The 20,354-nt window shown below is 50.2% G+C and overlaps 1 pseudogene; it reads right to left on the bottom strand.

Moving 5' to 3' along the window:
• Window positions 1-1,622: 1,622 nt before the first annotated feature.
• The window catches only part of LOC134434652 (cell division cycle protein 20 homolog), a 60,507-nt pseudogene continuing 41,775 nt past the window's right edge, over window positions 1,623-20,354 (bottom strand).

The following is a 20,354-nucleotide window of genomic DNA, read 5'->3' as shown; positions in this document are numbered from 1 at the left end:
TTATATTCAACTGGAAAGGCTGTGATTTTCTGTGCTAGGTCCCAGTTCCCAGACTTTGTAGCTTCTATCTTAATAAGAGCTCACAGGTCTATATTAATCGCATCAAAATCAGATTCATCAGAAGAGCTCTCATTGTCTGAGGAATGCTGTGAGGGATATGCTACCCGTGAATTCCTTTTTTTTTTCGTTTAGAAGCATTTTTCATGGTTTTCAGTGACTGGTCAGAAGTTGGCGCTATTGGATGAGGGGTGGCAGCACAGCAGGGACCGGATTGGGTGGGGGGGTGACGCCACAGGTGGTCTCTGATCCGTTCGGGTGGCAGGAGGGTTGGGTCAGGGGTTGGAGGGACGGGTGGGGGCAGGGGGGGTATGGGGGCTGTGGATGCACGCCTGGGGGTTTGGGGGTACGCAAGCAATGCCACTGGTTTGGGGTAGTACAGGTATAGGGTGAGTTGGTGTTACTGCACATGTGTGCGGCTCGGCGCAGGAGGACAGGGTGAGGGCATGGCTCGGGAAAGCGGCGGGAGGGGTCGGGAGGGCCGGGGCGGTCTCGGCGGGGGCGGGAGCGGGGGCGGTGACGGCGGGGAGGGCGGTCGCGGGGCGGGGGGGAGCAGCGCAGGGTTGGGTGGGGTGGCGGCGATAACGGGACCGGGGAACGCGGCAGGCGCGGCGGGGGGAGCGGAGGGCAGGGCGGGGGCAGCAGCGGGAGCGGGGGATACCGCGACGGAGAAGCGGGGGCAGGTGAACGGCGGCGCGGGGGTAGGGGGGACCGGAATCGCGGCGGCGGGAGGCGGCAACGGCAGCACGGGCGCGGGAGGAGGGAGGAGGGGGTAGAGCGGCGCACAGGGAGGGGTGGTCGCAGCGGAAGGTACGGCGGCAGGGACAGGGAACGGGGCCCCCGGGGCCGGACACGGGAAGGAAGCGGGGCCGGGGAGATGGGGGGCTGCAGGAAGCGGGGAGTTGGGCAGCGAGGGTACCGCGAGGGGGGGGAATGTGGGGGGTGGGGGGGTGCTGCTTGACTTCTGCCTGCGAAATGTGCGAAATGGGATCTGCAGGAAGCACTGCAGGGGCCAGCGACTCTCTGGCCTGCAAGGCACATTCTTCTGTTATCTTATGAGTACAATTAGCATATGAAGAGGAAAGATCTGTTAGTTAATAACTTTTTTCAGAGTTCGATTTTTCAATCGTTTTTGTTATTGTATGAAATAAAGGTAAGAAGTCAGTAACAGAAAAGTCCTGTTTTGTTTGAGACATACAAATGGTGTTTCCAACTGCATCCCAAAAGGAATATTCAGTAATTGTGGTCTTATCAGTTTCAGGGAAATTCAGCACAATCCAAGATACAAATTTTTTAAAAGTCTTTTTTGACAGACTATAGAAAAAGTGAAATTGTTAACAGATAAGGTTTCTACAATGGTTAAATATAACTCTCTCTCACGTGTTGTTAGTCTTAGGGTGCTTAAAAAAGTACCCATGATTTTTCAAGCCCTTTCAACAGAAAAACAAGAAAAAAAAGAAAAAAAAAAAAAAAAGAAAAAGGTTTTTAGAGCACCCAAAGGTATGCACGCAATCTTAATACTTACGTCCTTTGGGGTCAGCGGTCTGTGGAAGGGTGTCTGCTCCTCAATTCTCCTCAGACTTTATCTCGTCCAGATGTTTCTTGAGGGTCAAATTGAGCCTTCCGCAGAGACGATTTTCTAAAACGAAAAGTCCTTTCACAGAAGGAGAGGCTTCCCGAACAGGCAATAACAGGAGGCCCTGAAAGGCTCCGATGCTCCGGTGACGCTTCGCTCCTGGGGGCCAGGGTCCGATGACACGTTTGGGCCGCCACTTAAATGAGCCTTGCTTGGTCTTATCCTAGGCAAGCTGTTACAGCTCCAGAGTTCAGTCCCCAAGGGGACTGGGTGCTAGAAGCCAGCTCGCTCTCAGACCAAGCCACGGGACAGCCCTAGCAAGCAGGGAATATCCAGCTCTTAGTGATTAGGCAGCTCTTATGATTTCAAGCTCTTTGCTTGCTAGGTAGCTTTTCCCTTGGCCTAAGGCTCCAGCAGACGGTAGAGAGAGGAGAAGCAGAAGAAGCTGGCTGTTCTACGAGTATGGCTTTATTGGAGGGTCCGTGAAGGGTCTCAGCTCTTCTTCTTCCGAGTTAGTAAGGGTAGAGTATGCTACTTTTATACCCTTGGCCCGGATCCAATCCTGACCAATGGCAAAGGTGTTAGAGTGACCATAAGTGACCAATAGTAGGGTTAACAACATATTGCCTTTCATGGCTATAGGGATAAGGTACAAGGCGGATGTCCCTGGATTCAGGAAACTTCTTTGCCGCTGTGTCAGCATTCTATTCTCCAAGGGGCCCTGGCTAAACCTGAGGGGTTTACTACACACCATCATAGAGGGGATTCTCTGACATGTCAGTGCAGGCTGTGACATCATGGCATGGCTGTGTGACATCATAGAGCTGGCTGTGAGGCCAAAGTGTGTGCTGTGACATTACAGAGTGGCAGTATGACATCACAGAGAGGATCTGGTGGCATCACTGAGGGGGTTGTGACATCACAGAGCTGTCTGTGCGTAGTGGTTTGAGAGGAAGAAGGCTTTCAGGGATATGCTGTGGTCACCAATAGGTGTTCAGATTTTAATATTGGCACCTGGGGACAATGCATACACCTCTGCGAACACAGGGGTTAAAAAACAGAGCACTCCCATGGGAACTTCTCTTGGTTTTCATCGGGGAAAGAGTTCGGATTTCTCCTCTGTCCAGCTGCTGCTGCTGGGCGGGAGAGGGGCAGCCATATGGCTGGGTGAGGTAGGCTGGGCTTTGGACAGAGATGGGAGGTGAAGAGGCCCCGGCATGGAAGGATGGGAGAAGCACCAGGAAGCATCGGGCAGGCCGCCCCCCCCCAACAGAAAGAGAGAGTGCGAGCTTGTGCCACCTTGAAATTTGATATCATGTGCTGGCAGCACAGCCCGGCCCGCAGAGAAGGAGGCTTGCAGCAAGAAGGTGTCCGTGTTGTGAGAATCTCCAGGTAGTCGGAGCCCGAGTTTTTAACCCTTTTTTGGACAATGAAAACATTGCAGAACATTAACTTTTCCTAAAAGAGAGATAGAGATGAAATGGAAGAAGGAAATTTGCAAGTGTGAAGGTCTGGGCAAGTGAAAGATGCAGAAGAGAGAGAGAAAAATCTTAAGTGGGAAGAGATGATGGAGTGGCTTAGCTGAAGTCTTCTTGTTATAGTCATAGACAGAACCAAGAGTCTTGTGACACAGAGACTGCATCCAGGGGGAGGCAATGGCTCAGAGCCAAGAGGGTTCAGTGTTGGTATCCCTCGGCCCCAGGGGGTGAAATCTGGGGAAGACAGGTGTCCCAAAGGTGAGACTGTGCTCTTTTTGGAGTGAGACAAAGCATCCTTGAAAAGACAACCCTAGATGCAGTTCTAGTCCATGTGCAGTGGTGAGAGCACTAAGCATATAAAGAGGAGGTCACGACAGCAGATGTACTCTAAGCGGTGCCACGAGTGACATGAGAACACACGAAGTTTCAACAGTGTTTCCGAAAGAAACCTATAGCACAAGAAAGACTCCTCTCCTCTTGATGAATTGAGAATTCATTATCTAAAAAGTGGTGATAGACTAAGAGTTGCTGATCTGGGGGATAGATGTATTGGAATTTAGTGGGGGGAGGAGGAAATGTTTTTAGAAAGTTTTCATTTTCCCTGTGTGTTTCTTGTTATTTAGAGTTGTAGTTTAGTTAATAAAATTTTCTTTATTTCTAAGTGAGAGCCTGCTTTGCTTATTCCTAGTCACATCTCACAGCAGAAAGGTATTTTCATGATGGCACTGTCATTGCACCAGTGTCAAACCATGACACTATGACACTGTGGCATTGATAAGTGCTCAACAAACATCTACAAAACTTCAGCCAAGCCAGCATTCATCCTGGTGCCACTCATCAGCTCAGTGAAGAAGAACCCTAACCCTAAACCCTAACCCTAACCTTAAATGCTAACCCAAACCCAAAGCTTAACCCTAACCCTAGGAGACGAGAACATAGCAGTCATGTCAAGATGTTATCTCTGTTACCAATTTAGAGTAGGATTGTAGAGTAGGGTTGTTGGAAGAGTTTTGTACCATAGGATTATAGATTAGGGTTGTAATTAAATGAAGTTTCTGAAACATCAATTCATTTGGAAGATTCTCCTCCTTCTGACCCCTTCAGAAAATTCAGCATTTACTTCTGAATTACCAGTTGTTTTTTATTGGTGCTAAGTCACACCTATGGCTTCTTTTGTATGGTTTCACAAGTGAGGAAGGCTCTTTTTCATTCATCCTCTCCAGATCACACTGCCTTTGGAATATGACCCACTGGCTGGTTTTGGCACAGCTGTGGTATTTCTAGTTGAGGCAGAAAGGGCAATGGCATTTGCGGGAAAAACCAAAGGAGGAGTGGGGCAGCCAAGACACCCTGTGCAGGTTCAGGCCTTCAGCTGTGACTGGAGAGCATTGGGGTTCCTGCCACTTGGATTTGGATCCCTAAATGCAATAATCTCTTTGGCTGGAGGAGAGCCTTGCTCAAGTGAGAAAGCAGAAAGATCAGAGAGGGTGCTCGGGAAGGTCTCCTGTGATGCAGAGCTGTCAGCGCCTGTGAGGTGAGAGCGGGCCCGGCCTTGCCCAGGCTGGAGCCCCAGCAGAGCCCTGGCAGAGGCCGGAGCAGCCTGAGCTGCTGGGAGAGAGGGAGTCGGGGATATGTCTGAGGGTTTTGCTGAGGAGTGAGCTGATTTGGAAGAGAGCAGCATAATCTCAGTAGGCAATCTGTGTTTTCTTCATTAATTTCTGAAAGAAAATCACAATGTGTTGCACACAGGTAGGGGGATTAGGAAAGAAAAGCCTTTTAAAATCAGGCCTTGCTCTGCTAAATTCCCAGCTGGCCTGTTACGTCTTCTACATGCAGCCAGCTAACTTGCTATGGAAAAAGTCAAAAGAATAAGTGCAGTTAGCACAACAAGCTATTGTGCTAAGAAAACTGTTTGCATCTGTAATAAACAAGAAATCTGTCCCATGAGCGTCCATGAAGGAAAAATGTAATCACCTGAGTAAGAGTGAGTCTTAGCATGTACACACCAAAACACCTTCTAAGCAATGAATTGTTTGGAAAGAAAACTACCAGCCAGTTGAACACAAGGTCTGTGAAAACAGTTGTTGCCTTCTGGATCAAGGCAGGCGACCTGGTTCTGAGGATCAGCACGGCGACCCAAACTCTCCAGGGTCGCTCAGGCCAATGACACACACAGACACCAATATGGTGGACGGTCAAAAAGCGTTTATTACTTCTTCTCGTGGGGTTTTATAGTCTTAGGGGTTCTCTACGTCAAAAGGGGGTTTGTCCTTCTTATCTATGGTTAGTAAGGAATGGAAAAGTACTGGGTAAGGAATGGAAAGTTACTAGCACTACTGTTAGTGGGGCCACATTCCTAGGGTAATCTCTTATCTTAGAGGAACAAAGGGTCCTTGCTTTCCGTGACATCGCGTGATCTTCCGCAGCGCCTTTCCCTATCTACCACATCTCCCCCCCCTTTTTTACAAATGAAGGAGGTAGTCATATACATAGGTACTAAAATGAGGTATAAGGTTGTAACTTGACAAGGGAAAGGGGTTTTGGGAAACCTGAGTAAGCTTTTGCCAGACAAGCTTGGAGAATCTTGTGACTCGCAGTGTTCCTTGGTTGAGTTCCCTGGTTGAATTCACAGCAACTGTCGTCGGCCTACGAACAGGATGTTGGTCCGTTCCAGGCGGCTCTGAACGAACGAGACCAGCTTGTTCAGCAGGCACGGTCCGAAGGTGACTGTTAGAAACAGCATCGCCAATGGACCTATCAGGGCAGAAATCAGAGTGGTTAGCCAAGGTGATTGATTGAACCAGGACTCGTACCAGCTCTGTTGGGCTTCGCTGTCTTTCTGCCTCTGAGCCAGTCTGTTCCGGAGTTCTGCCATGGAGTTTCTCACTACTCCCGTGTGGTCTGCATAGAAACAACACTCCTCTTTCAAGGCGGCACACAGGCCCCCTTGCTGCATGAACAGGAGGTCCAGGCCTCGCCTGTTCTGCAGGACCACTTCTGAGAGTGAGGAGACCGACTTCTCTAGAAAGGAGATGGATTTCTCGATCCTTTGCAGGTCGTCATCAATGGTCTGTTGCAGCTGGGACAGTCCTTGGTGCTGGGTCGCTAGGGCTGAGACACCCGTGGCCGTTCTGGCTGCTCCCAGGCCGAGCAGCATTGCGATAGTTATACCTGTCATTATTTCTCTTTTGTGGATCCGGCTGGGTCCCTCAAGAAGATGGTACATTTCTTCGTCTGAGTGGTACAGGACCCTAGGAACAACAACCTTGGACACAGAAGTCGTTAGAGTCATTGAATTTGGGAAGGAACATACAAGGACTCACTCCGGATCGCTGGCAAACCCACATCCCCAATGTGGATGGGATTACCCACTTATTGTTTTTCCTGTTAGGCTTGACAATTTTGGTGCAGACGTTGCCTTTCCACCTAGCTAGGGTTGCATTGCCAAAGCATCTGCCTCGGCCTGTGACTTGACTCTGGGCGATTCCTTTGCGAGGGGTATCCCATCTGCACTGGTGAGGGGCATCGGCTGAGAAATAACTGAAGGGAGTGTTTAGAGCGACTCCTTCGTAAAAGGGGAGTTTGACATCGTAACAAAGCCAGCAGGATTCGGTTAGGTTAGGGTTGGGTTCATTCAGGGATACAAAGGTAGCTTCTAACATACGAAGGATTGGGTCTGAGTCTAACTCGATTAAGCGGCTCATCTGAAAGGTTTCCGCTTGACCGGTCGGGACATTGCTGACCCCTGTGGGTAAGGTTTTGGGGTAGGTTACGTTTCTCCCTTTCGGCACGCTTTTAATCGCTTTGTTGGGTCCGACCGCTCGGGGTGCCGACGGTTGGAGCCTGATAATTTGCACATTCACCCTCTCTTTTGACCCTTGAAGGACCACTGTCCACGTTTTGCCTGTGGCCCAGCTAGGGTGATCTGGCTGCAAGACCGTCATGTTGTAATCAGAGCATGCCCGAAATCTAGGGATTTTATGTTGGTTTCGATGGAAGTTTCCGTGAGAGAAGAAGGATGTTTTGCAGCCGATGGGTGCCCAGGTGAACTGTAAGAATTTGTCTGGCTCTTGTGGATCCCACCCAGGCCCCGACGGTCTGGCATCTGTAACTATGGTTTCGCAGCCCCAGTGCCCACAATATCCCCACCCTGGGTGATTGCAGTAGCTTTTCCCAGGGTTTGAAGCTGGGCACCAGTAGGATAGGTACAAGTATGTGATGTGTGGGGAATAAGGGTTTACCCTTGGCTGTCCTGGAAACAGGTCGGTGATGCGGAGCACGAAGGATGGGGTGTTTGGTGTGGTGATTTCTCTGAGTACTTTGCCACTACTAAGGTGTCGCATGACCAACCTGAAGGGCCAATGGGGGTAGTGGTCTGGGCTGGCTTGCCCTCTGGCGACAAGCCCCAACAGCAAAATCACACAGAAACACCCTTGGTGCTTGGGTCTCACCTGTGCGGGTCTCCCGCACGCTGCCTGGCAGCTTGGTGGTCTGTCATTTTCCTCTGGAATGGGGATGTACGCGTCACGAGGACGTCCCACGAGCAGGTCCTGTAAACAAAGACTCGCAATTCTCGTCAGTCTCATTCTGCTCGCTATGTAGGTCCGGTTTAATCGACTTAAGTGGACACCACCTGATTTTGCCGTCCTTTTTGACAGCTGCGTACCCTCGCCCCGTGAGCATCAGCCTCCAGCCCCATTCCCATTCACCTAGCTCGTTTCTAATTACCACCTGTGGGCCCTCTTCTAGCGTTCGATTGGCCCAGTGTTTTTGGATGGGACTGTTTGTTTCATCTCCCCTAGGGAATTGATTCAGTGCCAGCAAAGCGGTTGCCAGCATACGTGCCTGATCTCCTCGGGGAATGGCATTGGCAAAGCCCTCTGCTTTTGCCAACACTTCTATCTTGGTTTTCAGGGTCTGGTTTGCTCTCTCAACTATGGCCTGCCTGGTACTGTTGTATGGGATGCCTTGCACTAACATGATGCCCCATTTTGAGGCGAATTCCTGTACTGGTTTGGAGGTGAAATTGGAGCCGTTGTTCATTTTGATCTGCTTGGGGATACCAAGCCAAGCCATGGCTGTCAGCCAGTGCTGAATTGTGGCTTTGGAGTTAGTTTTGGGGTGCTGTGTGGCTATGATAGTTGTGCTATAAGTGTCCACTGTCACTGCAAGCCATGCTCAGGGCTTCAACAGTTCGCACCAGGTGAAGTCCGACTGCCAGATTTCTGAGGGCTTGAGACCTCTCGGGTTGACCCTGTAGGTCCAAAGGGGTGACTTCTGGCAATGAGGGCAGGTGGCTACCACATGTTTTGCGTCCACCGTCGAGATTTCGCATCTCTTCTCCCGTGCCTTGACTCCGATGTGGAGCGACTCATGCAGTTGACGAGCTCTTTGCAAGGTCCAAAAGCCTTTGCTGCGGCGTCCGCTTTGTCGTTGCCGATCTGGAAGTAACCCTTGACTGGGTTGTGGCTGTTGATGTGGATGACTGACACGGTGCCCTGTCGCGAGGAGAGTGCTTCTTCCAGCATTAGGGCTGCTGCTGATGTTGACACTCCTGGTCCTGCCATGGCTAGGCAGAGCCTTGCCACGAATATAGAGTCCGTTACGATGTTGAGGTGTTCGTCTTGGAAGAGTCTGCACGCCAAAACCACTGCTGCTGCCTCCAGTTGTTGCACTGACAGTGTGGGGTCACACGCTTTGACGCAGTGCCATTGCTCTCCTGCCTGCCACACTGCTGCTGCAGTTGAAGTCGTGTAGGAAGCGTCTGTGAAGACCGTTGGTCCCGGCTGCGGTCTGTCCTTGACCTTCGGTGGCATGTCCATGTCGACTACGGTCAGCAACCTAGTCCAGGGTGGCTTGGAGGAGTAGATTTCTCCTCCAAAGCCGGAGAGAGCAAGGGCCAGGTACTCCGATATTGTGGCTGACTCCGTGGTCGGCTGCTTGCGAAATGGAAGGTGGATGCTTGTCGGCTCTGTCCCTAGGTGTTTCAAGGCGAGTCTCCTGCCTTTCATGATGACGCTGGCGATGCATTTGATTCCTGGGGAGAATGCACGAGCGGGTCTTCCAAGGACCACCCATTGGATCGGCCGGGCCTTTTCAGCAAGTCCTTGAGCCAGTGCTCCCACTCCCCCCTTCGGTGTAAAGTGGATGTACAGGTCCAGTGGCATGGCAGGGTTCCACCTGGCAAGCGTGCCAGTGGACATCTGGTTTTCGATGAAGTCGAGGGAGCTCGTTGCTTGCGGCGCCAGGTCCTTGGGTTCCCAGGGGTTCTTTCCTTTCAGGAGGTCGTACAGAGGGTCCATGACCTCAGGAGGAATCAGGACGATGTTGCGAAGCCACTGCAGCGATCCCACCAGGTGTTGCACGTCGTGGAGCGTCTCGACATCTCGGTTGACCTTCATCTTGGGGGGTGTCACGTAGGAGCTTGTAATTCCTACTCCCAGGAAGGTCACGCAGGGTCCTATCTTGATCTTTGCGCTCGCGATCTCGAAGCCGTTGGCCTGAAGGGTCTCTGTGATTGTGGTCACCAGGTGATCCACTTGGCTTGTCGATGGTGCTGCGACCAGGATGTCGTCCATGTACTGGATGATGGTTGCGGTGGGATAGGAGTGTCGGACGGGCGTCAGTGCTTTGTCCACGGTGATTTGGCATATGGTCGGGCTGTCGACAAGGCCTTGTGGAAGTACTCTCCATTGGAAGCGAAGGTTGGGCCCCTCGCCATTCCGAAATGCCACGGAAAAGGCGAATCGTTCTCTGTCCTCAGGGTGCAGGGGTATTGAAAAGAAACAGTCCTTGATATCCAGTACTGCGCACGGCTGCCCTGCGGGGATGGCTGAGTTCGCGGGTAGCAGTGTCTGGACTGGACCCAGGGGTCGGATCGTCCTGTTCACTTCTCTCAGGTTGTGGATGAGGCGATAGCCTTGTCCGGACCTTTTGGGGATCACAAATACCGGGGTGTTCCATGGGCTGGTGGAGGGTTCTATGTGACCCTTTTGCAGTTCGCGGATAACCAGTTCCCGCAAAGCTGCCATTCAAGGCTCTGTCAGGGGCCACTGCTCAACCCATACAGGGTCTGATGATTTCCAAGTCAATTTGATTGGCAGCGGAGGGTGTACGGCAGTGGCCCTCATGATAAATTTGTAATCCGAAATCCGAGCATGGAAAGGACGTCCCTTCCAAACAGGGGTGGAGAGTTTTGCAAAATGTAGGGGTAGATTGCTACTGTCTGTTCTGGTCCCTTTTTCGTATGAAGTGTTATAGCCACCAGCTGGGTGCTTTTCCATGCCCGGGACTGCCCCCCCACTCCGTTCACTGGGGGGACTTCTTTGAATTGCCAATGTCTGGGCCAATGTGCTTGGGGAAAAATTGTGCAGTCTGATCCCGTGTCCGCCCAAAACTGAAACCCTATGATTTGGGGATCCTGGCTGCCGTAAAGGCGGCATGTCCCCCACACCATCAGGGGCTCCTTCCCTATTTTCATGACCAAGGCCACCCAGGGATCCCGCTCTGGGGCGTCCCCTGCTGTTCCTGTGACTCCGGCGCGGCTTGTGGCGGTGGGGGGTGCGAAGGTATTGAGGGCGGTGTTGCACAACTCTGCCATTGTATTGCTGGGGGGGTGCAAAGTTGACTGCTCCCTGTGGGGGCATAGGGTATGAGGGTCCCCTGCCCCACTGGGGGTTGCTGTAGCTGGGCCGCTGCACATTCCAGGTGGGAGGGGGCTGGCTGCGGCCCAAGCGCCCCCTCCCTCTCCCGTTTCCCTGGGGCCTGGATCTGCATTCCTTAGCTAAATGCCCCTTCCTTCCACACACCCATCACAGCCCCCTACCTCCCCCTTGGCGTGGTGGAGCAGCTACTGATAGGTGCCTTGGCTGGGAGCAGTTTACTGCCAAGTGGCCTGCCTGGCCACACTTAAGGCACGCCATCACACTGGTTATTGAAGTGTGAACTGCTGCTTGAATGGGAGCTAGATGTTCCTCCTTTGCAACGTGTCTGATCATGGCAGCTATATTAGACCCCTGAGGAAGTGACCTTAAAATGTCCTTGGTGGCTGAGTTGCATTGCTGGCGTAGGCATTCTGCCAGCACAGGACCCTTCGCCTCTGAGGGCAATGCAGAGGAATTTAATGCGGCCTGAAGATTGTCCACAAACTGAGTGAAACTCTCACTCTCGCCCTGTTTTATGAAAGACCATGGCGATGATGTGGCTACCACTTTGGAAGCATTACGGATGGCTTCTCGGGCAGCACGGGTTGCCGTCATAACCTCATGGGCCCGTAAGCCCTCAGCCTGTTGCTGGGGGGGATCATAGTGGGGTCTGTGCCCATTAGCCTCTATATGCTGGAGCCATGCAGTGGATGGTCTGCCCCTGTTACCAAGGCTAGCTGTTTGATGCAATTATCCTCCCATTCTTGTTTAAAAACTATTATCCCTGCACCATTAAATATCATTCTACACGTCTGCTTAATATCAAAGGGAAGCATATCGTCCCCACCAAAAAGGCCGTCAATAAGTGTGCAAACCATGGCAGAATTAATTCCCTTATCCGCAATCGCTTTAACAATTGCCTGCACATCTTTCGGATTGACTGGTGAATAAGTCCTTTGGTTTCCGCCTGCCCCCCCCCCCCCAGACCGGGAACACTAGAGTGGCAGACGGACTCCATTCCGCGCAAGCCATTTTTATTTTCCGCCAGTTTGTAAGCGAGGTTCGGTTTTTCTCTGGTAACCCCTTCACCCATGCGGGAGTGCTGTGGCTAATGACCTTACGTGCCGCTGCTCTCTCTCTGTTAAAGCTAGAATCTGAGTCGGAATCCTCCGACCCTATCTCGGGCTCAGAGCTCGAGTCCGAGTCCGAGCCGGAAGTCGAGTAACTAGACGCTTCCGGGCTACTCTGCCTTTTCCTCGGGCTCCGACCCCGCTCCTTCCTGCGGGGGTCGGGCCATTCCCTCCCCCTGGGGTCCCCCCGCCTCCTGCTGGGGGAGGTCCTTGCCCTACAAGGACTTAATTTGAATAAAGCTCTCTGATTGGTCTTACGCGCCTCCGCGAGGGCCGCCCCGTCTCCCCGCTCGCCCGCGCATGCATTGTTAAGCGGGCTGACTGCGTTTCTGCCCCCCACCTCCTCCTTTCCGCCCTGACCACGCGGTCCGGAGCCATTTTTCAAACGCATATGGTGGGGGGGCGTTTTATCGATCCCTATGGGGTCCGACAATCCGGCCGCGTTCCGCGCCTCCTCCGCGAGCCCCCGCCAGAACGCCCGTGTGTGTTCCCCCCCCTCCGATGGTGAGTCCGCTCGCTGAGGGGGTTCTGGCGTTCGCGCCTCTGCGCGCCCGCCCGGGTCAAGCACCTCCGCGGTCTGTGTCGCCGTGCCCACCCCCAACTGCGGCACGGCTAATAAACAAGTTTGCGCGGCTATCCAGGGTTCTTGCTCTTGTCGAGCTTTTTGCAGAGCCTGGACAACTCTGCCCCACGATTTTAGGGCTTTCCCTGAGCCCGAGGACATAGTGTCCTCTGCCAGAGCTTTTGTACAGTTATCCCACACATCCGAATGTAGGACGTCCACAGGGCTTTCAATAGCCCCAAGCTTAATCAGTCTCGACAATGCGAGAGTTAAATCTCTAAGTTTACATTCTATACCCCATTGTGCATGCATTTCTGTTATGACCTTCGCTATGGCTTCCATGGTCCACGCTGGCCCGGAGGCGTCCCTCCCGCTGTGGTCAGGCCTGCTGCCACAGCCGCTGTCATCTTTCCAGGAGAATCCCCGTTCCCTGGGTGCAGATCAGCTCCCGGGTGCCGGCACCAAATGTTGCCTTCTGGATCAAGGCAGGCGACCTGGTTCTGAGGATCAGCATGGCGATCCAAACTCTCCAGGGTCGCTCGGGCCAATGACACACACAGACACCAATATGGTGGACGGTCAAAAAGCGTTTATTACTTCTTCTCGTGGGGTTTTATAGTCTTAGGGGTTCTCTACGTCAAAAGGGGGTTTGTCCTTCTTATCTATGGTTAGTAAGGAATGGAAAAGTACTGGGTAAGGAATGGAAAGTTACTAGCACTACTGTTAGTGGGGCCACATTCCTAGGGTAATCTCTTATCTTAGAGGAACAAAGGGTCCTGCCTTTCCGTGACATCGCGTGATCTTCCGCAGCACCTTTCCCTATCTACCACAAACAGTATAAAAATGAGTTATGTGAATAAAGAATTGGCTTTCCCTGCATGAAGAAACTGAGTCCCGGCTGCTTTATTGACGCAGCAATGTGGCTTCACTCAGCAAGAGCACTTGCAGGGTGTATTGATGAAACACTTGTGTTTGATTCCCAGAATAGGAAGGAGAGGCGTGGAACAAATAGGGCTTAGTCTTGTGAATTCCTTTAGCTTTAAAGGAGTGCTGAACCATGTATTCCCCCACTTGCAGTGCTTACTGTGTGCAACTGGCGATCTTGGCCTTGAATAAGAATAAGGAGAGTGCTCCTGCTAAGAACATAGCTGGAATGCATTCAAAGGGAAGAAAGTGTTTTTAGGAGGCTCTTGACCACCAAAGGAGAATTTGAGCATTGGGAATATTTCCCAGACAACTGTGTCAGGAACCAGAGTCGTGTCCCAGGCCCAGCCGTATTTGATCCATGTTTGAGCAGGTTGACAAGACAATGAAGAAAAATGTCTTGCTTAACAGGTGGGACCTTGACCTTTCAAAGAGAAACAATGTATTGGTCAAACGGTGGGCAGTCAAGCTTTGAAAAGGGAGCTGTGCATAATGGAGCCCTCGGTGGCAGGGAGTCATGGAGTCATCCTGAGCCATCATCTCACAGCCAGCCATGTGTGAGCTGGTGTTGTAACTGGGAAATTCCACTCCTGAGCAGGAGATACAAGGCCTGGTTCTGAGCTGGAAGGGTGAGAAGGATGAGATGCACAGCGTTTTGATCCAGGGGATGTCCTGGAAGTGCACTGCCTAACTGCCCCTGCTGCCAAGCACCACACTCCATCTCCTTCTCCTGCTCAGCGGATTTTTGGGAATCCAGGGGTTGGTATGTATTGTTTGCTACTGAAACAAATGGAATAAATTTGCTTTGCAAGCTCAGTTGTATCTTAGGTTCTTTTGTGTATGGATCTCCTCTTGAACCTGTGGCAACAACCAGCAGGGACCTACAGGACACTCCTGTCTCATGTCAGTAAATTCGGAGAAGTGATTGAAATATGTCAATAAATTTGGGGTAATGTTTAGCTTGGGAGTTTCAGCAAAGTATTGAATATGTCTTAGTTCGATGGATACAAACTAGTAGGTGAGATAGCTGGCTGTGCAGGGCTTAGGGAAGTGATTCCCTATTCACCCACCACTGAAACAAAGTAATGCCTCCTTTCTAACCCAGAGCTGGCAACAGGGATCAGGCTCTGCTTTGCAATTTTCATTTTGGCAGCTTCTGTTAGCAGGTAAGAAAGATCAAAATGAAACATTTTCCAGCTGGCTTATCCTTTTAGGCACCAAAGCTCTGTGCCACGGGTGGCCTGGGTGTGTGCAGAGCAATGCAGCCCCCACAAAGCCCTTGGTTTCCCCACAAGTTGCCAGTTTCACTACTTGCAAAGGGGAAGAATGGCAGAGATGTACATCCACAGGAGTCCACATGTCCAATAAATGTGCAAATATGTGGGGAGATTTGTTAGGAAGCATTTCAGCTGTGATGCCAACAGTGGCTTCTCTCCTGGTTCTGTATGTTCTTGATGAGTAATGCAATGGTTGGCTCTGACAATTAAGAAGTAGATGTTATGTAGATGTTCAAATGTGTAGTGATGGTATTGTTCTATAACCTCCCATAGTCTTCTTTCCCGTCCCCCTTGTAATAGCCTTGGTAGTCAGGGCATTTGGGGAGGGCTGGCTTGTGACCAGCAGGCAGGGTGTAACAACACCTGACCTCCAGTCAGGATGCAAGAAAGTAATCTCCACCAATGGACAGCACAGAAAGAGTTGACCGACAAATCTTTTGGAGGAGCTAAGGGTATAAAAGGCAGAGCATCATTTTTGCAGATGAGCACATGGCTGCTAGTCACAGAGACTCCCAATGCTGCAATTTTTCCTTATTCAGTCTTTTGTTAAGGTTTACTAAACCTTTAAAATTTTAAAAGTGAGAGTCATTTCTCACATGTGCAATGCTGTGGGCCATTGTCTTGGTCTGGTTTCCTTTGCTTGTGTCCCATCTGAGTGCTCAGCTGGGGTACAGGCTGTAGGTGCTTGGGGCACTCCTGGAGTTCCTCTTGGATCCCCTGAACAAGAGGGTTTGGCCCATGGGGGGGATTTTTACTGCTTTGTGACAGAGAAGGACTTCCCAGGCTCTTTTGTGTTTGATGTAGGGAAGGTTGGTTATTGCTTTGCATAAACTCACAGACCAACACAGAGCTGTCCCTTTGTGATGTCAGGGCATGGTTGCCACATCGTCATAGTGGCATCAGAAGGTTGCCTTGGTGCACGGAAGGCCTGAGTGTCAGAGCAGCCCTAGGCCTTGCTCAGATCAGGAGAACCTTCCTGGTCAAAGCATCTGTCAGTAGGCAGCTTCCCACTGACAAGAGGCTTGTTTTTTTAGCTTTTAGAAAAATTGCAGAAATGCCAATAATTAACCATCTGGCCACTGCAGCTTTTGCTGCATATGGCATTACTTATTCCATTTATTATTTTACGAATTTCACACCTAAGTAGAGGCTTCCCTTCTGCTTAGGTTAGGGTGTATCCTAACCTGACTTTTGTATGTCTTTCTGCTCTTTCTTGGGGGCTGAGCTTCTGATTTTGAAACAGAAAGAGCTTTAGGATGCCTCTGCTTTGGTAAAGCTCCTGTCAAGAGGTTCAGCTAAAAAGGGGGTGTCTGTAGCCACAGGGGCAGCATTTGCAGGGGAAGCTGCAGGGCTTCGTTCCCTCCACAGGAGAGTCTGTGGCAGCAGAGTGTGTCATTTCCTCAGTTTGCTGGGACAAGCAAGACCCCTTTGAAAATGTAGACTGGCAGACCTTCTTTTAGGCCTTCCAAAAACTCTGCAGTTATTCCCAGAATTCCGAGAAAGCTTCTTTCTTTTTAAATTTTGTCATGAAAGGATTTGACTAACTTGACCTTTTACTGAGTGCTAAAATAGTTGTTCCCTTTGAAAGGAAGTGCTGCTGTGCTCTTCTGCAATAGAACTGCACCACCTGCAGGGGGACTGTGGGGAAGCTTTTCTGGGCAACTGTTTGCTGCAAGTTAATCAGAATTAGTGCATGACATTGACTGAAAAAAAAAAAAGAGTACCTGAAGGAGATTTCAGAAGAGAACAGGAGCATTGAGTGTTAAAGGAAAACACTTTGCATTTTCTTGGTCATATTTGTATTCAATTACTGGCTAAACTGGCTGCAGTGTAGGCACAAGCAAGAATATTGTCCTGATCTCTTGCTGGCTGTGTGAATGAGATGTGTCTCCTGGAGGGATGTTGTGAAATGGGAAATCATCTCTGTTTGGGATGACTTGTTCTGTGGGATTCAGCAGCCCAGGCAGTTTTATGAGAGCATCTGGTTCATTTTCCCTTCCCACTGCAGGTCACCTGAAGTGTGTATTCAGCAGTGCTGAAGATCCTGAGGTGAGTGAGAAGGGAACATTTCGTGTTCCTGGTGTTTAAGAATTGTAGAGGAAGATGTGAGCTTGGCCAGTAGCAATAGACTGTACAGGGCCAGCTAGGAAGGCCAAAAGAAAATCCATATTCATGCCTGTAACAAAAAATAATAACGGCAGAGATAGATATTTTTAAATTTCCTTCTCAGAGTTTGAAGAACTAAAAACCTAATGTTGAAAAGAGAAAGATGCTTGCAGACAGCAGATAGGGAAAATTTAATTAAGAGCAATTTCCTGTACAGTTGAATTGGATCATTTTAATTTAAAGAGAGGGACTTAGAATCCTATTCCTATCAAACTTTATGATATCTACTTGGAACATGAGGTGGTAAAACAGGAAGGCCATCTTGCAATGGTGCCTGCTGTATCTGAAGTGCAATGGGCACCTTTGTGGCTGGGGAGCTGCGTGGGCCCAAAGGACGCAGGGCTGGCGGCCGTGAGCAGCTGAAGATGAGGCAGTGTGGGGCCAGGGGGCCCAGAAGGCCAAGGGCACGGTGGCTGTGCCAGCAGCAGTGGGGCAGCAGGAGCAGGGCAGGGAGCGTGGCCCTGTGCTGGGCAGCGCTGCGGCCACAGCTGGAGTGCTGTGTGCAGCTGTGGGCCCTGGGAAGCAGAAAGTCATGGAGGGGCTGCAGTGTGGGCACAGAGGGACAGGGGAGCTGGGCAAGGGGGTGCAGCACAAGGCCAGGGAGGAGGTGCTGAGGGAGCTTTAGCCTGGACAATGGGAGCCTCGTGAGGGACCTTCAGAATCTCCTCAGTGCACCCAAATATTTGACCCACTTTTGGAAGTGACTTTACCCCCTTTTTTTCCTTGAGTTTTTTTTGTTTGCTTGGAGGAAGAGGCTTATCCATTTTCTTTTTCTCCCAATTAAGGCTCTTTTCATCATTATTTTCTGCCCTTTTATAGCACTAGGACTGGGTCTGCTAGAATTTTAATTTCCAAGGTGTCACTTCTGGAGAATACAGTATTTTTGCATGAGAACACATGATTCTTTGCAGGGACCTTGGTGCAGAAGGAGCTGTTGTGGTTCCAGGCCAGCCAGCATGGCCTTAGAGATCACTTTGAGCTTAGTAGTGCTCATGCCTTTTTGCAGCCCAGGGAATCAGTGTGTGTTGTGTTTGGGAATTCAGCAGGAGGAGGTCAATGCCCTTGCATTCCAGCTGCTCCTCAGAGGTCACAGGAGCTGGAAGGGGCTGGGCTGCATTTCTGATTCCAGCCACTTCAGCACCATCAGTGTGGTCCAGTCCAAGAGAAGAACTTGCCCGAGCACAGATGCACAAAGAGTGCAGTTCTCAGTGCAATGCTCTGGGTGTCTGGTTGCATTCCATAAGGACCTACATGCTCCAGATTCCCCAAGAGTGTGTTTTTTTGAGGCAACAGGAGAGCAATCTCAGGACTGTAGTTGAGCGGAGCACTGGCTACCAAGTTCTGATGTGTGTAGCAACAGAGAGGACAGTAAAGAGAGATTTGAGTAATGAGATCTGTCTGTCTATCTATCTATCTATCTATCTATCTATCTATCTATCTATCTATCTATCTATCTATCTATCTATCTATGTATGTAACATTTACATAATTGAATCTTCCTGGCTCTGGTCCAAGGCAGCTGTTGGTGCAGAGCTCACCTAAAGCATCCCTTTCTGGAGAGGATTAGAGACATGTTCCCTCAACCGATTCTGAGCAGGCGGAGATGTTTTCCCCTCCAGATATGATGGTTTTTCCCCTCAGAGTTGTTTTCGTCCTCTGGCCTCTTCTGCCCTCAAGTGCCCAGTTAATTCTATAAATTTCTGCCTGTCCTAGAGAGGTGCAACAATTCCATGTTTAGGTGGTGTTTGGTGACTCTGGTCACACATGCATTATGTGACACATGGTTTCCTTCACTGGCATCCCCAGGGCTGTGTAAGCATTCATTCATGGGGCCTTAGGAGAGTCTTCTCTTTCCCTCAGCAGCAGCAGCAGGGAGCGGTGGCAGGGTCAGGACGAGAAGGAGGTGGCTGCCCTGGCCCTTTGCTCCCGGGCCCCAGGCCAGGAGGGCTCTGGCTGCAGCAGGGCGCTCTTCGGGCAGCCCCTGGCAGCCTCTGCACGGAGCACGGCACGCTGCCCCGTCCTGCTGGTGCCACTTTTCTTCAGCAATACCCTAGCTCCTCTTCACAAGGAAAAAACTCCAGCAACCTAAAAAGAGATCATTCAAGTACAGTTCTACCTGCCTTTGCATTGTAGTTCAGGGCATGTGATTTTTGGTCTATAATTTCATGATTTTTATGAAAACATGCATTCATATCTGCACATTTTTGTGGTTTTAATTATTCATACACCTAAACACTCCATTTTAAACTCTTGATTTATTGCAGTTGCTAATTCTGAGGTAGTATATTTTAAAATGTCACAAAACAACACCCTTTGGGTAGTTTTTCTCACTCTTCAAAAAAAAAACCCCATAAGCCATTTTAGTCTCTGTCTCTCCAAGTTCGTTCATATCAGCCTATTTCAAATCAGGGCTACAATACTTTTATAGCATTTAGAGAGGTCCAATGAAATGCACACCAGATTCCTCTTGTGGAATATCACGGCCCTACCATAAAGCCTCTATTTACTCTTTTTTTTTCTCTCATTAGCTCAACTGCAAACACATGTTTAGTTGCAAACTTACACAAGATGAGAAAAATCAAAATGATGTGATGGGTCTTTGGGAGCTCCTTGCTGATCTTTCTGTTTCTTCAGCTGAGCAAGGCCCTGATCCAGGCAAAAAGATTGCACTTAGTGCTACACAACCATTTGCTGGAACTCTGCTGATTTCTAGGAACAGCTGGAGGCCTCTATCTCCCCAGGATGTTTTGGCTGAGCCAAGCTTTGCTAGGTTTTGGCTGCAAACACCATTGCCCTTGCTTTCCTATATCCACAAGTACCATGGCTGGGCAAAAACTGCCACTTGGGCCATCTTCCAAAGGCACTTTGGTCTGGAGTTTGTGAATGAACGAGAGCCTCATTCACTTCCAAGCCACATGAAAAAAATCATGAAAGAGAACTTCTCATCTTTAACAAACAATTGACAATTCACAAGTGGATCTAGAGCTTCTTTACGGAATGAAAAGGAAGGCAATCTTCCAGTGGAGTTGTGCTTTTGGGAGTTTTTCTTCTGACTCCCACTCACAGCTGGCACTGGAAAAAGTCACATCTCTGCAAGCGTCAATGTCTTCTGTCTGCCATCAGTTGTTTTGCTGCAACAATCAGAACAGGCATCAGGCTGGAGAGAGGCTCAGCTGATGCTAGGAACAGGAGCTGCCCCAAGGAGAAAAAAGACGTGAACTTTTACCTCCCAAACCCATCTCCCCAGAGGCTCAAACAGGATTCCTCTGGTTCTCAGAAATACAAAGAAATAGGGCTGAGAAGACCCTTTGCAGCTATGTGTTCGTGCCCAAGACTTTGCTGATGCCATTTAGGTTTTGCCTTTTTTTCTTTTCTATCTTTTCTGTATTCCTTGCACATCAATTTAGAGCTCTGCAGGCTACTCAATTTGGGACTACTTTTCCCAGTCCTTTTGCATGGCCTTTGCCTAAGCAGAAAAACAAATTTCCAGAGCTCCAAGCGCCAGGGAGTAGAAGGCCCCAGTGTTATCTTGGTTCTTCCT

The sequence above is a fragment of the Melospiza melodia genome, unplaced genomic scaffold (genome assembly GCF_035770615.1).
Source record: "Melospiza melodia melodia isolate bMelMel2 unplaced genomic scaffold, bMelMel2.pri scaffold_45, whole genome shotgun sequence".
NCBI lineage: Eukaryota > Metazoa > Chordata > Aves > Passeriformes > Passerellidae > Melospiza > Melospiza melodia.
The sequence above is the reverse complement of the archived record's forward strand: the minus strand, read 5'-3'. Positions and strand labels throughout refer to the sequence as shown.